The sequence below is a fragment of the Rhinopithecus bieti genome, unplaced genomic scaffold (genome assembly GCF_001698545.2).
Source record: "Rhinopithecus bieti isolate Rb0 unplaced genomic scaffold, ASM169854v2 scaffold_65310, whole genome shotgun sequence".
In the NCBI taxonomy this organism is placed as follows: Eukaryota; Metazoa; Chordata; class Mammalia; order Primates; family Cercopithecidae; genus Rhinopithecus; species Rhinopithecus bieti.
The window spans coordinates 74,135-87,739 of NW_016824718.1; the positions used below are offsets into that span (position 1 = coordinate 74,135).

At 46.3% G+C, this 13,605-nt stretch overlaps 1 long non-coding RNA gene across 1 annotated transcript; it reads right to left on the bottom strand.

Moving 5' to 3' along the window:
- Nucleotides 1-29: 29 nt before the first annotated feature.
- LOC108522382 (uncharacterized) lies at nt 30-8,655 on the bottom strand. The gene is made up of 6 exons (XR_001883444.1): nt 7,659-8,655; nt 5,653-6,923; nt 1,471-1,605; nt 941-1,110; nt 456-542; nt 30-69 (listed from the first exon to the last, which is right to left on the bottom strand). It is a non-coding gene; the product is annotated as an uncharacterized LOC108522382 (long non-coding RNA).
- Nucleotides 8,656-13,605: the final 4,950 nt, after the last annotated feature.

The following is a 13,605-nucleotide window of genomic DNA, read 5'->3' on the forward strand; positions in this document are numbered from 1 at the left end:
GAAGGCGGAGGTTGTGGTGAGCCAAGATTGTGCCATTCTCCAGCCTGGGCAACAAGAGTGAAACTCCATCTCAAAACAAACAAACAAACAAACAGACAAAAAACCTTACATGTGGACTTTACAGAGCTAAGAAAAGAAATTTAGAATGGAGATTTTGTCCAAAACCCTATTAGGGACTCATCTGAGACTAGAATCTAATCACCTCAATCCCAGTCTGTTACCCCCACCCCAAGTCCCGTTGCCCCTTAGTAATGTTCCTGGATCCCTGGTAGAAGACAGATCAGCAAGTCAAGGTGTAAAGAACAGTTTCTCACCCAGGAAAAAACCAAAAGCCAGGAGTGTGTGTGCATGTGAGTGTGTGTACACATGCCTGTGCAGGGGCAGGAACTGATATGCCCACAAGGGACTGCGTAAGAACAAGAGTCCAACAGTACACAGTCCAACCCTCAACTTACCTTTTGCTTCATTTCCCTTACCACAGATTCGAACACTTTGGAAGATTCAACACTCAGACTCTTTGAGATGCTCTGACTTAATCATCACTGTCACCAAGACATTTGTGGAAGACAGGGAGAAAAAAAAAAAAAGCCCCATCAACAAAGCATCCCAATAGTGCTTCAGTATCACATGCCCCTGTTGGGATTTTTACCCTCAAATTGACCTCAATGCAAGACGAGAATGTGCTTTATGTTTAAGTTTATACTAGACTTGGGAATGGATTATGGAGACAATGGCCCCTGGGTAATGTTGTTATTCAGATTAAGCCTGAGAAATACAAAACCTTAGACATAATACACTAAAAATGACTAAAAACATATTGAATTTGTGTGTTTGTAAAGTTGGGAGAGTATATAGCTTGAAATCTGGATCAAAAAGGTTGATTTTGTCCATTTCCTGACATGACCAGTCAAAGAGCATACTTTGCATCCTGAGTACACACCTGCTTTCTGCCATCAGTTTAAGATGGGTTTAGGAAATTCAGGTCTCTAAATGTGATCAACAGATTGGGAATGTATCTGGTATTCTCCAGTAAAGAAATCTTACTTCCTGGATAATGTTGAAATGCTAGAACGGAGCCATTTCCAGGAAGTGAGGAAAATGTTGTTGCATCTACATTGGGAGACAGGAGAAAGGGAAAGAGAAGTTAGTTTTGCTTGCCTATAGTATCTTAAACTTAGTTCAGACATTGATCCTGATTGTAGTAGTAAATACATGAAGCATATGTAGCTCACATTCTGTGCTAAGATACTGCTGTGCTCAATATGCTGCCTATAAACTGGTTAATCTTCACAATCCTATGAGGTACTATCATTTCCATTTGGCAGAAACTAGACTGAGACGTTACCCAAGGTCGCATAGCTAGAAAGCTGCAGAGCCCGTAAGTGGCTCCAGACTCCACTTTTAGCTACAATACCTTGTAAGACTGCACGGGTGCCTGGCTTTCTTCATTCTCAACCTCAGTCACCTCACCTGTAAAATGGAGATCCTACCACCAATTTCAGGACTCCTGAGGGATTCACAGTGGAACATTTGTGAGCAGCCGTGTCTTTATATTAGTGAGGTCTCAACTGGCATTCACTCTCTCCCGTGAGGAAAGGTTTATTTCTGAGAAAAAACAGAATCATAGAAATATGATGACAGAGGCAGATGGGACCTGAGGAATCACCCATGGCAACCACTCTTTCTCTCTACACTTGGAAGGGTCAAATCCCTTCTCCAGCTTCTTTGATTACTTAGAGTAGTGAGTATACCACCTACAATGGAATCCAATTCATCTCACTACAAACAGGTAAATTCCTTACCAGTAAGGATAAAACTTCTGACACCTCTTCAAATACTTAGAGCAGCTACCAAGTAATCCCTTCCAACTCCCAAGACTCCCAACTCCCCTGGCAACCCTCCTTGGGTTCCAGCTTGACAAAGCTGCCTTCAAAGTATGGTGCTTGGAACAGTTGTATCAGGTAGGATATGACTATGCCAAAATAAAGGGGTACTTACCCCTCCCTTGACCTGCTGCTTCTACTCCTATTAAGGCAACCCCAGGTTGTATTCCCCAAGTAATTCTGAAACACCCATGCCTACAATACCAGATCCCAGCTCCTAATCTCAAATTACCATCCAACCTCCAAAGCTGCCTCTTGATACTACAGTGGCTAAAAAGGGCTTTTTCTAAAATAAACCGAGACAATTTCTCTCGGCTGGAACAGGAGAACAAGGCTAGGAAACCCTGCTTTTGTGGCCTTCAAGCCCACTAAATGATTAAAAGTCTGACATCAGTTTGAACTGAAGCCTTAATGGCCAACACAGTCAACTCCTGTTGCTGATTCTGAAACTGTTCAAATACTTCCAGCTCTTTCCCCTATAGACATAAGAAAATTGTCCTTCACAGCTCTCGTGTTTGGGCATGGTTGTGAGATCACTTCCAGCCAGTGACTGTCATTTCTGTCCAGAGCATCTAACTGCCAGCGCAAAGACCCCCCAGAGTGCTTCCCCTCAGGCCAGGTAACATAACCGTCAGGCTGGTGCCCAGGGGACTGCAATGAGCAGAGCCCACCTGCTGCACGCATGGACTGTGGCCTGAGTGAGAAGGCTGGGTTGCTCTTGAAACCACATCATAACTTAGCATATTCTGACACAACTCCATTATTAAACTCCAGAAAAGTGGCCAGTTACAGTGGCTCATGCCTGTAAACTCAGCACTTTAGGAGGCTGAAGCAGGAGGATCATTTGAGGCCAGGAGTTCGAGACCACCCTGGGTAACATAGGGAGCCCTCATCTCTGTAATTTTTAAAATTATTATTATTATTAGCCGGCCATGGTGGTGTGGGCCTGTAGTCCCAGCTACTTGGGAAGCTGAGGTGGAAGGATCACTTGAGCCCAGGAGTTTGAGACTGCAGTGAGCTGTGATTATGCCACTGTACTCCAGCCTGAGTGACAGAATGAGACCCTGTCTCTAAAATAAATATATGAACTCCAGAAAGAAGTGGGAGTCTCCCCTAGATCCCTCCAGAGCTCCCAGTATCTCTTAAGAGCTTACACTTACCCAACACTTTTTATTCCCTCTTTTTTCTGATTGGGCTTAACAACTTTATTTGAAATGAAAATATTTAGGATTACAAAGGCTCAACCATTATCTGATGAACCAGCAAGAAGACCTCATCCCACTCACAAGCTCCTAGACAACCATGTTTCTAGAAGCTATAGTAAGGACAGGGGCTATTCTCATCTTCACAAGCCACTGCTGCCTAACGTGTAAGTTTGGAAACTCAGAGCTGGGGAGGGTGATCAAAGGGAGGGAGAAAGATACACTCCAGATAAACTAAGCTTTTGAGCAGCCCTGCCATCAAGTTCATGGTTTTCCCTGGGAACAGCTTTCCGCTGAGTGAAACTGGTTCGTTCCAGCCTGAGGCCCAGGAATGAGAAACTCCCCGCAAAAGCTGAAGCGTAGAAGTGCAGTCATTGCTCCCATAGGAGGCATGGCCAGAAACAAATAGCGGTGACTTATTTAGAAAGTTACTAAGTTGCTACCATTGTGTTTTTTGCTCTGCACAGCATGGGAAGGTGACTCCCTACCGAGTGCCCAGCAGATACAAAACACCCAGGTCACAATGGCAGGGCTTGCCACACTCAAGGAGGGCCCAGGATACGCATTTACTTATCTGGAGCAGAATCAGCTTCATGGGCTCCACTAGCCTTCTTAACCTACCAACTTCAGAACATGAGTACTGAGGGGAAAAGTTTAACATAATCCTCACAGATTCTAAAACCCAGTATTTTGGCAGAGTGGGGGTACAGCAGTCAAAAGACAGGGAGAAACCTACCCAATTTCCTGTATGGCATTTGGGAGGGAATATCTGCCAGTCATTACCCCAGTGGAGCTCCACTGATGCAAATAGAGAAACAAAGCCTCTAGAACTGAGAAAATACCTCTAGAGCATTCTTTAAGACCCTTCTCACTCAAAGCCCTCCCTCACCAGGATTCCATGAACACTAAAGTCATAGGCAAGTATTCAGTTGAGTTGTATTTCCTGAAGTGCCTCATAGGAAGATACTAGAAGAAGAGGTAACATTCATTCAACAGCTATATGCTATGTGCCAAGCCCCTTGCTGGTACCTGAGGATACACCAGGGAAAAGTCAGATGGCAAGGAACCTGTCCTCATGACACTTGCATTCCACTGAGAGAGACAAGAAAAGTCACCAACGGCTGGTCACGGTGGCTCACACCCGTAATCCTAGCACTTCAGGAGGCCAAAGTGGGTGGATTGTTTCAGTGCAGGAGTTCAAGACCAGCCTGGGCAACGTGGTGAAACCCCATCTCTACTAAAAATACAAAAATTAGTCAAGTGTGGTGGCATGCACCTGTTGTCCCAGCTACTTGAGAGGCTGAAGTGGGAAGAGCACTTGAGCCCAGGATGTCAAGGCTGCAGTGAACCATGATCACACCACTGCACTCCAACCTGGGTGACAGAGGGAGACCCTTTCTTTAAAAAAAAAAAAAAAAAAAAAAAAAAAGTCACTGACAGCAGTAAGTGCTCTGAAAGAATGAAAGAGGATGATGTGGCAGTGACTGTTGGTGGCATCTGAGCAGAGACCTGCAGGATGAAAAAGACTGGACAAGGAAAGAGCTACTAACAAGTTAGGTGATCTGGGAAGCTAGACATAGTGAGGGTCACAAGTAAGTTTTGATAAAGGGAAGACAAGGACAAACTTCAGTCTGAATTCTCCCAGGCCTGCCACAATGCAAGATAGCACTGAAAACGGTTTGAGGTATCAGCACTTGGTGATATGGTTTGGATCTGTGTCCTCACCCAGATGTCATGTTGACATGTAAATCCCCAGTGTTGCAGGTGGGGCCTGGTGGGAGGTGATCAGATCATGGGGGCAGGTTTCTCATGAATGGTTTAGCACCATCCTCTTAGTGCCATCCTTGAGACAGTGAATTCGCTTGAGATCTGGTCGTTTAAGTGTATGGCACCTCTCCTCAACCCCCAATTCTCTCTGGCTCTTATGGCACCTCTCCTCAACCCCCAATTCTCTCTGGCTCCTGCCTTTATCATCTGATGTGCTTGCCCCCTCTTCACCTTCTGCCATGAGTAAAAGCTTCCCAAGGCCTCTCTAGAAGCTGAGCAGATAGATGCCAACACCATACTTCCTATAAAGCCTGCAGAACTGCAAGCCAGCCAGTTAAACCTCTTATCAATTAGTGAGTCTCAGTGATTTTTTTTTGTTTTTTATTTTTTGAGACAGGGCCTCACTCTGTCACATAGGCTAGAGTGAGTGATGCAGTGTTGGCTCATTGCAGCCTCAACCTCCTGGCCTCAAGCAATTCTCCCACCTCAGCCTCCCTAGTAGCTGGGACTACAGGCATGTGCCACCACACCTGTCTAATTTTTATATTATTTGTGGAAACAGGGTTTTACCATGTTGCCCAGGCTGGTTTCAAACTCCTGGGCTCGAGTGATCCTCCTGCCTTGGCCTCCCAAAGTGCTGGGATTACAGGTGTGAGCCACTGTGCCCAGACAGTTATTTCTTGTGTTGCTTTATAGCAACACAAGAACAGTCTTATGCACTTAGGTAACCTTTCCACATTCATGCTTAACAGCATGCCAGTTCCTTGGGTCCAGGCCTTCCCACTGGCCATTGCCCTTACCTGAGGTTGAGATGAGAAGGCCATTAATGGTCGTGATCTTCAGTCCCCCAGCAGGGAGATGAAGCACCGTGAATTTATGCCTCATGTCCTGGTCTTCCTGGAGCTCTGGTGCTGGGACAAGGGTATGGCCTCCAACAGTGCCTGCTGAGGGATTATCTGTGGCCCAGTGGGGAGGTTCCAAAGCCAGAGAGCAGCCTGGTGCTCAGCACTCTCACTCTTCAAACCCAAGAGTTTGGCCTAGCTGCTGCCAGCAGGTGGAGGGTTCTGGGTGGTTTGGTGCTCAATACTGCCTTCCTGAGCACTTTCCAAATCCAGGGGCTCCTCTTGGAGAGATCTGATCTCCCAGAGGGCAGGTGAGGAGTCCAGGCTTTCTCTTTTGGTCACCCCCTCCCACGTCTGAGCCACTTTTCCATCCCTGTCTTCAAGGGCAACTCTGGATCCCAGCACTCTCTCCTGATTATGTGTAAAAAGCAGAGAGCAGAATGGAGGGCCATTCTGAAGGGGCTGGCAGCAGATGATTCACCAAGCCATCCTGCACGGGTTTAGCCTTCGGTCTGGGGAAAGCAGTAGTGAGCAGGGTTTTTGTTAGACCTTGTACTCCATCCCATGTCTTGCTTAACTGCAGCCTTGGGGCTATTAAGGTTTCATCCATTAACAAAGGATCTTCTTTTCCAGTGGGTAGAAGGAAGAGAGGGATCAGATGCTGTAGGCCTCCCCTCTATCCTCTGAGGCTTCCTCATTCCCCATTTGAGAGGGCCCCCCAGCCTCTGCCCTTCCGTTTCCCATATGGGTGACACTTGGATCTGAGATGGTTCCTAATGGAAACTCTGGGGCAGAACAGAGAGAAGCTGCTTATACCAAAGCTCGTGGGGGATTCTCTCTTGGCCTCAGCAAAGGCATAGTATTGGCCTTGGAATGCAGCGCTGGTGGGTCTTGAGGTCAATCTTATGGAAAGCAGCACCACGCTGACAGCCAGTGGCCCTGAAGGAAACATCTGACTTCCCCAGTGTCCACATGCATGTGAGACCTTCTTCTCCACAGTCGGGGAAACCCCATGGAAGATGAGCTTGTCCTGGCTCTCGGCACAGTCCTCATGGCCATCAAACCCTTGGATGTAAATGACAATGTTTCTCGCCCATCCCAGATGACCCAGTTGTACCAGATGTTTGGCAGGTGGCTGAATCGATTCCGTGGCAGCTCCCCTAATGGATCCTCAAAACCACATGGCACCTTCTGATTGGAACATACACTACCCTGAGGTTTTGTCTCATCTCAGTGGGTAAAGGATGGAAGAGACAGGAGAAAGATGAAGGAACCAGGTTAGTACAAGACTCAGTTGAGTCATAGAAGGGCACAATAAATGCCACCTATTTAACCCCAAGTTAGCATAAGACTCGCCTTAAGTTACACTTATGGAACAGAGCTGCTGGCTTCTCAGAAGGTGCTCAGCTCATGTCACCAGCCCTACAGGCTTCTCTTCTACTTCCCCATAATTCCTCCCTTCTCTGGTTGCCCTCAGTACCCTGCAAATACTTGTATCCTGAAAGTTGCCATGCATGGCATTAGTCATGCTGCATTTGGCTGTCATTGGTTTGTCTCTAACCCTCCACTTCTTGATGGCAGGGACTGGCTCTTGTCTCCCACTTGCCAACAAGCACCTTCAAGTACCTGCTGGATGGAGAGTGATCTTACAGCATCTCCAGCCTCTGCTCCAGAACACAGGGGCAGAGATCTCAGGGGCCAAGATCTCATTTCCTTCACTGACCCAGACCTGGGAAGGTGATAAGAGGAGCAAGCTAATCCAACCCATGGCTTATCAGCAAGCAGGAAAATAAATGACACTTGGAACACATGGCAAGGTCCCCAACAGGCTCTTAAGGGGCCTTCTGCATCCTGATGCAGAGCTCTCAGAGGGTGGTGTGTGGGTCAATAGAGACCCCCTCATCCATCTATCATTTGCCATCCTTCTTAACCCTTCCCCATCTGAGTTATCTGAAGCCTCTCACCTTGGCTTTCAGTGCTACTCATCCTGGCATTGGCAGCTTGGAGAGAACAGGCAAGGCCCACATCTAGGCTCTGTATGATCTCATCTCTGCCCTCCAGTGAGTACAGATCTCAACACTCCACGAAGGAATCCCCAGACATCCGATTCAGTGCTGAATCGGAACATCATGAAGAAAGCTGTGCACAGCTTTAACTTCCTAGAGAGACTGAAAGTTTTATTCAATTCCCCTGCAGAAGACATAACTGCCAAGTTTAACTAGAGGTGAGAAGGAAAATAATGTAAGAGAGAACATCTACCTCTGGTACACAAAATGTTTTATTTGCAAACAAGAGGTCTCTATGGACCCTCTCCCCACCTTACCCTCCAGAGACAACCATGACGGGATTAGAACAGCAAGAACTTGCTAAGAGCCACATTGCCCTGAGGGTACTTGTAGACACTAAGCCCTGGGACGGCAGGAAAATGAGGACACAAATCTGGGACTCTTGCCCTGAGGAGAGCCCTGGAGGGCTGGTGTGCTTCTAGTTTGGTACTCACCAAGCTACAAGCAAAAGCAAGTCCTCTTCAAAGGAAAGCATGACAGTTTAGGCCTAGAGCTGGGATCTGCAAACTACAGCTCGTGAAACAAATCCAGCTGCTGCCTGTTTTTCGTAACTACAGTTTTATTTAAATATGGTCATGCCATGTATATAAATGATGGATGTTACTCTAATCTGCCCTGCTCAATACAGTAGCCACTAGACACATGTGGCTATTGAGAACATGAAATGTGGCTAGTGTAACTGAGAAACTGAATTTCTAACTTCTATTCTCATTTAAATAGCTAGTAGACAGTGTGAGGACTAACAATAATGATGCCATTTTACAACCTTGACGACTGTGTTCTCAGAAACCACCAAGTTGCCTCCTCTCTCTCACTGTCTTCCTTTATATCTTCCAAACAGACAGGGCTGTATAGATTAAGATCAAGAGTAAAGCATTTTTAGCAAAAAACAACAAAAAACAATTTATATCCAAGGACTTACTAGAATTTTAAGATAAAGAAGACAGTTACATGAGAAAAGTTTAAAGAAATAAAGAATATAATCAAAATAAAAAACACTACTAGGAATAGGCAGATTAGAAAACACATGAACTTCTAGAAATGCAAAATTGAAATAAAGCTCAATGGATACCGATGTCAGCAATTTACCTGAAATACATCAAAAATAAGATGAATATATAGATACGAAGTAAGTAAAATATTAATGGTAGAATGTAGGTAGTAGATATTGGTTGTTCATTGTAAAGGTCTTTCAACTTGGCCATACGTTTGAAATTTTGTGGTAAAATGTCAGAGAAAAGAAAAACTCATGAACCAACAAACTCACCCATAATTTAGCACAAAGACAAGGAGATAAAAACATGAAAGAAGAGATTTGAAGGCTCAAAGAAGAAAGTCTTAGATATCTAACTGGAGACCCAGAAAGAAAAAGCAGAAAAATGGAAGAAAGAGCAACATCTGATGGCTACGAGTTTTCTAGAACTGACGAACAACATGAATCCACAGATCTAGGATGTACAATGTAGTAATTAAAGATGGCCATAAAAACTTCCCTATACCACCCCCTGCGGGGTAGTGTCTAATCCTTCTCCCCTTGTATCTGGAATGGCCTCAGCAACTTGCTTAATAAATAGGACCTAAAAGTCATGCTGTAAGACTCCCAAGGCTAAGTCAGAAGCAGCCTTAGTTTCCATCTTTGTCTCTTGTTCTGGGGAAAGCCAGAGGCCTTGTAAGAAATCTGACTAGATTGTCGGCCGGGCGCGGTGGCTCAAGCCTGTAATTCCAGCACTTTGGGAGGGCGAGGTGGGCGGATCATGAGGTCAGGAGTTCGAGACCATCCTGGCTAACACGGTGAAACCCCCGTCTCTACTTAAAAATACAAAACAAAAACTAGCCGGGAGAGGTGGCGGGTGCCTGTAGTCCCAGCTACTCAGGAGGCTGAGGCAGGAGAATGGCGTAAATCCGGGAGGCAGAGCTTGCAGTGAGCTGAGATCCGGCCACTGCACTCCAGCCTGGGCGACAGAGCGAGACTCCGTGTCAAAAAAAAAATGACTAGATAAATCTCAAGACTGTAAAAGGAAGAGGGACACATCTGAGTCCAGCCTCCCAGCTGTCCCCACTGATGTTCATGTTGTAAACGCATATGAGCAAAGCTATCTTGGACCTTCCAGACCCGCCCAGATTTCAGCTAAATACCACCAAGATACTGCAGCCAATCTCGTGTGGGGTGGAAGAATTGCCCAGCTGATACTTGCTTAAATTTCTGGTTCACAAAAGAGGTAATAAAATGGTTCTTTAAGTCACTAAGTTTTGGGGCAGTTTGCTATCCAACAATAAATACCCAGAAATTAGTATGCTCAAGCAAAATGTAAAATAAAAAAGGAATTGACACAGACATAAGGAAATTTCAAAACTTTAAAAAGATCTTAAAACAAAGTCAGAGACAGGATTGATCACCTTGAAGAAATGTCACTTAGGTTCCATAGCCACAACAGAAACAGACAGTGGAATAACTTCTGGCAGATGTTGAGAGAAAAAGTTTTCAACTTAGAATCATGTACCCAATACAACTATAATGAGGCTGGGCATGGTGGTTCACGCCTGTAATCCCAGCACTTTAGGAGGCCAAGGCAGTTGGATCAGCTGAGGTCAGGAGTTCAAGATCAGCCTGGCCAACATGGTGAAACCCTGTCTCTACTAAAAATACAAAAACTAGCCGGTGTGATGGCAGGTACCTGTAATTCTAGTTACTCGGGAAGCTGAGGCAGGAGAATTGCTTGAACCCAGGAGGTGGAAGTTACAGTGAGCCAAAATTGTGCCACTGCACTCCAGCCTGGGTGACAGAGCAAGACTGTCTCAAAACAAAACAAAACAAAACAAACTATAATGAAAGAGGGTAAAAGACACTCGATAAATAAAATCAGAGTCTACCTTCAAGAAACTGTAATGAAACTTCTAAAGTTCATTTAGAGAAGGATGGTTTGAAATACAGAGAAGGATGCAGACAAATAAAATACTAAGCTTTTTTTTTTACAGATAAGAAAAAAAGCGGTACCCACCAGTGTAGTTCTGGGGTGTCAAAGTCTCCAGAGAGGGTTCACCCTCTCCCCAGGGGACAGATGGGTAGAACAGCAAGAGCCCCTACAGCCTGGGTCCTTTTCCCAGGGGGGTTCTCTGGAAAGCTAGGAAGGGAACCTGGCAGATCCCAGGTGAAGTCTCTCCATACCTGTTCCAGGGAATGGGTGGATTTCCAGATCTTAGCTTCCTTTAGAGCAGCCCCTTTGGAGGGTGAGTGGCCATGTCAGTATGCTCTTCAAGGGACTCCCCAGAGGAGGTCACTGCCCAGCCAGTTTACAGTTCCAAGACCAATGCAGCAGCCACATGCGGTAGCACATGTCTTTGGCCCTGAAGGAGCTTCACATCCAGGGGAGGGTCCCAGAATGTGAGAAAGCCAGAACCCAGGAACTAGCCCAAGAGCAAAGGGATGCAGTGCATCACCCAATCTTCCTCCTTCAAGGAGGCTGCTCCTTCTGTGCTGCCTCTGCTGTATGAAGTAGCTGGGAACAGTTTCTCACTCGACCTCAAGTAGTGAGGACCAGCTATTGTCCCACTAGGAACAGCTTCCTTGGGCCCAGGCCAGGAAGTACTCACTAGACATCTAGATGCCAGCTCCATTTCACCCTGGCTTCAGGAGGGAGCCAGAGAAGCCACTGAGCTCTGCAGAAGGCACTCCACATTAGTCTGCAGAAAGCTGGGATCGCAGCTCCCAAGGAGTTCAGCAGAGAGGCTGCCAGTAGCCTCTCTCTCTCTGACTGAACAAGCCCTGGGAAATGGCTGGACTCAAAGAGCTGAGGGAGGGATCTACCTCCCCTCTAGTCTCAAATAGTTTCACAGTTGCCTTTGGATGTCCTGACAGCAACCATGAAGCTATTGTAGACATTCCCATGGTCCCCTCTAGTGTTCCGGGTTCTCTGTGGTAGGCAGAGGGTGGGAACACCAGTGTAGGTTAGGAAGCATATTGGAGGGCAGTTATGGCTACAGGAGCTTGTTGAGGGGCCATTGTCAGCATCACACTGGCCAGGTTCTCCAGCGATTCTGTGGCCAGCCCATTTGGACTCCAAGAAGTGTGTGTTGAGTCTCTTCCTGTAAAATTCCCATGTTGCTTTGAGGAGACACCCTCTGAGATCACACCACGGGGCAGGCCAGCTGTCTGTCCTGGCTCAGGGAGGGCTGAGGATAAGGTCATCCAAGGGAGAAGATATGACTTCACCTCAGAGGTAGCCACTCAAAGGCCTTGGGAGAGAGCAAGAGGTATTAACGCTTTGCCACCCAGAGATGCATCTTCCATAGTGACTCTTGCCTCACTGGAGATGAGCTTGGCTCTTGAGCAAGCAAGCCGCTTGATGGTAGAATTTGGGATGTCTGTAGGAATTCACCAAAACCAAGTCAGTCAGAGAGCACTCAGCTTGGAACATAGCAAGAGCAGAACTGGAGATAGGAGAAAGCTGTGTGGTAACAGAAATAGAATCTGGCCTGCCTTCCAGAGACAATCAGGCCTCAGTGACCAAGCCTGGCCCAGGCTTTCCCCATGGGAAACATGGCGTATCACCAGGCAAGACGCTCATCTGTATAGGAAGCTGCTTGTACGCTCCGGGAAGTTTTCTACTCCCTGAGAGGGGCTGAGAGAAAGCAGCTCCCTTTCCCAAGATGTCATGCTTTCCCATAAGCCCAAATCTGAGTGGTTAATTGAATTAGAATTAGAATTAGAATTAGAATTAGAATTAGAATTAGAATTAGAATTAGAATTACAGGTACCTGTCATCATGCCTGGTGAGTCCACAGAGGCTGGCCCAACTTCTGAAGTGTTCCCCGGCCTTCCCCATTCTACAAGTGAGGACCAAGCTGCCCGTTTGGGTCACCATGGAGCTTGTTATGGAACTTACAATGCTGGAAGGGACCTCTCTGCTGCCTGAGGCCCAGGCAAAAGTACTTTTTTCTGGGTTTTCTGACCACCTTGTATCAAAGACTGATGTTTCTACAGAGGTTGAGGAAGAGGTTATTTTCAAAAGATCTATCTCACTTGTTTCTGGCAACTTGGTGGCCAGGATGCTGCCTGCTGTGTGCTTGCTAAATAACATGAGAGACTGGCAAAACCACATGGGGCACCGAAGTTCCTGAGATCCCAAGTCTCTTCTCCATTTGGGTTTTTGGACCAGTAGGTTTGGAGGAGACTCTTTGAAATGGAACGGGAGATTTTGTAATACAGGACTTCGTGATCTTTTCCCTGGAATCCACTCTAGGATCCCAGAAGACATAATACTTCCCCCTGCAGTGCTTTATCTCCATGTAAAGCATAGTTCTTAGCTAGCAAGACCACATGCACAGCCAGAGCCTGGGTGGCAGAAACGTGTGCTCTCTTGTTCCAACAGGCATGGAAAGAACTTGGGGTCATGTTCTTTCTACCACAGGGGAGACACCCTGAAACATGATCTTGTCAGGGTTTGCCTCACAGTAATTGATTCCTGTGGCCCTAAAGCCACGGGCATAAATAACAACGTGGCTTTGGGGGCCAGCTCAGATGGCCCAGTTATACCAGATGTTCCGAGGAAACCAACTTCACATCATCACGATAGAGAACTCACCCATCTTGTCTCTCAGGATGACATGGCAGCATTTCACAGGGACAAAGATTTCTGTCCAAGAGAGTCTGAGTCCTGTAGGAAGAAAAGAACTGGGTGGAGGCACTGGGAAGAAAATCAGTTTATATGAGTGCTCTCAACAGCAAAGCTTCTGTTTTGCCCTTTGCATACATTTCCTATGTCTGGGCCAGAAAACAAGCATGTTCAAGTTGTTGAGGGGAAGGTATGAAGAAAGAGGCTTAAAACATAAAGCAAAAAGACATAAC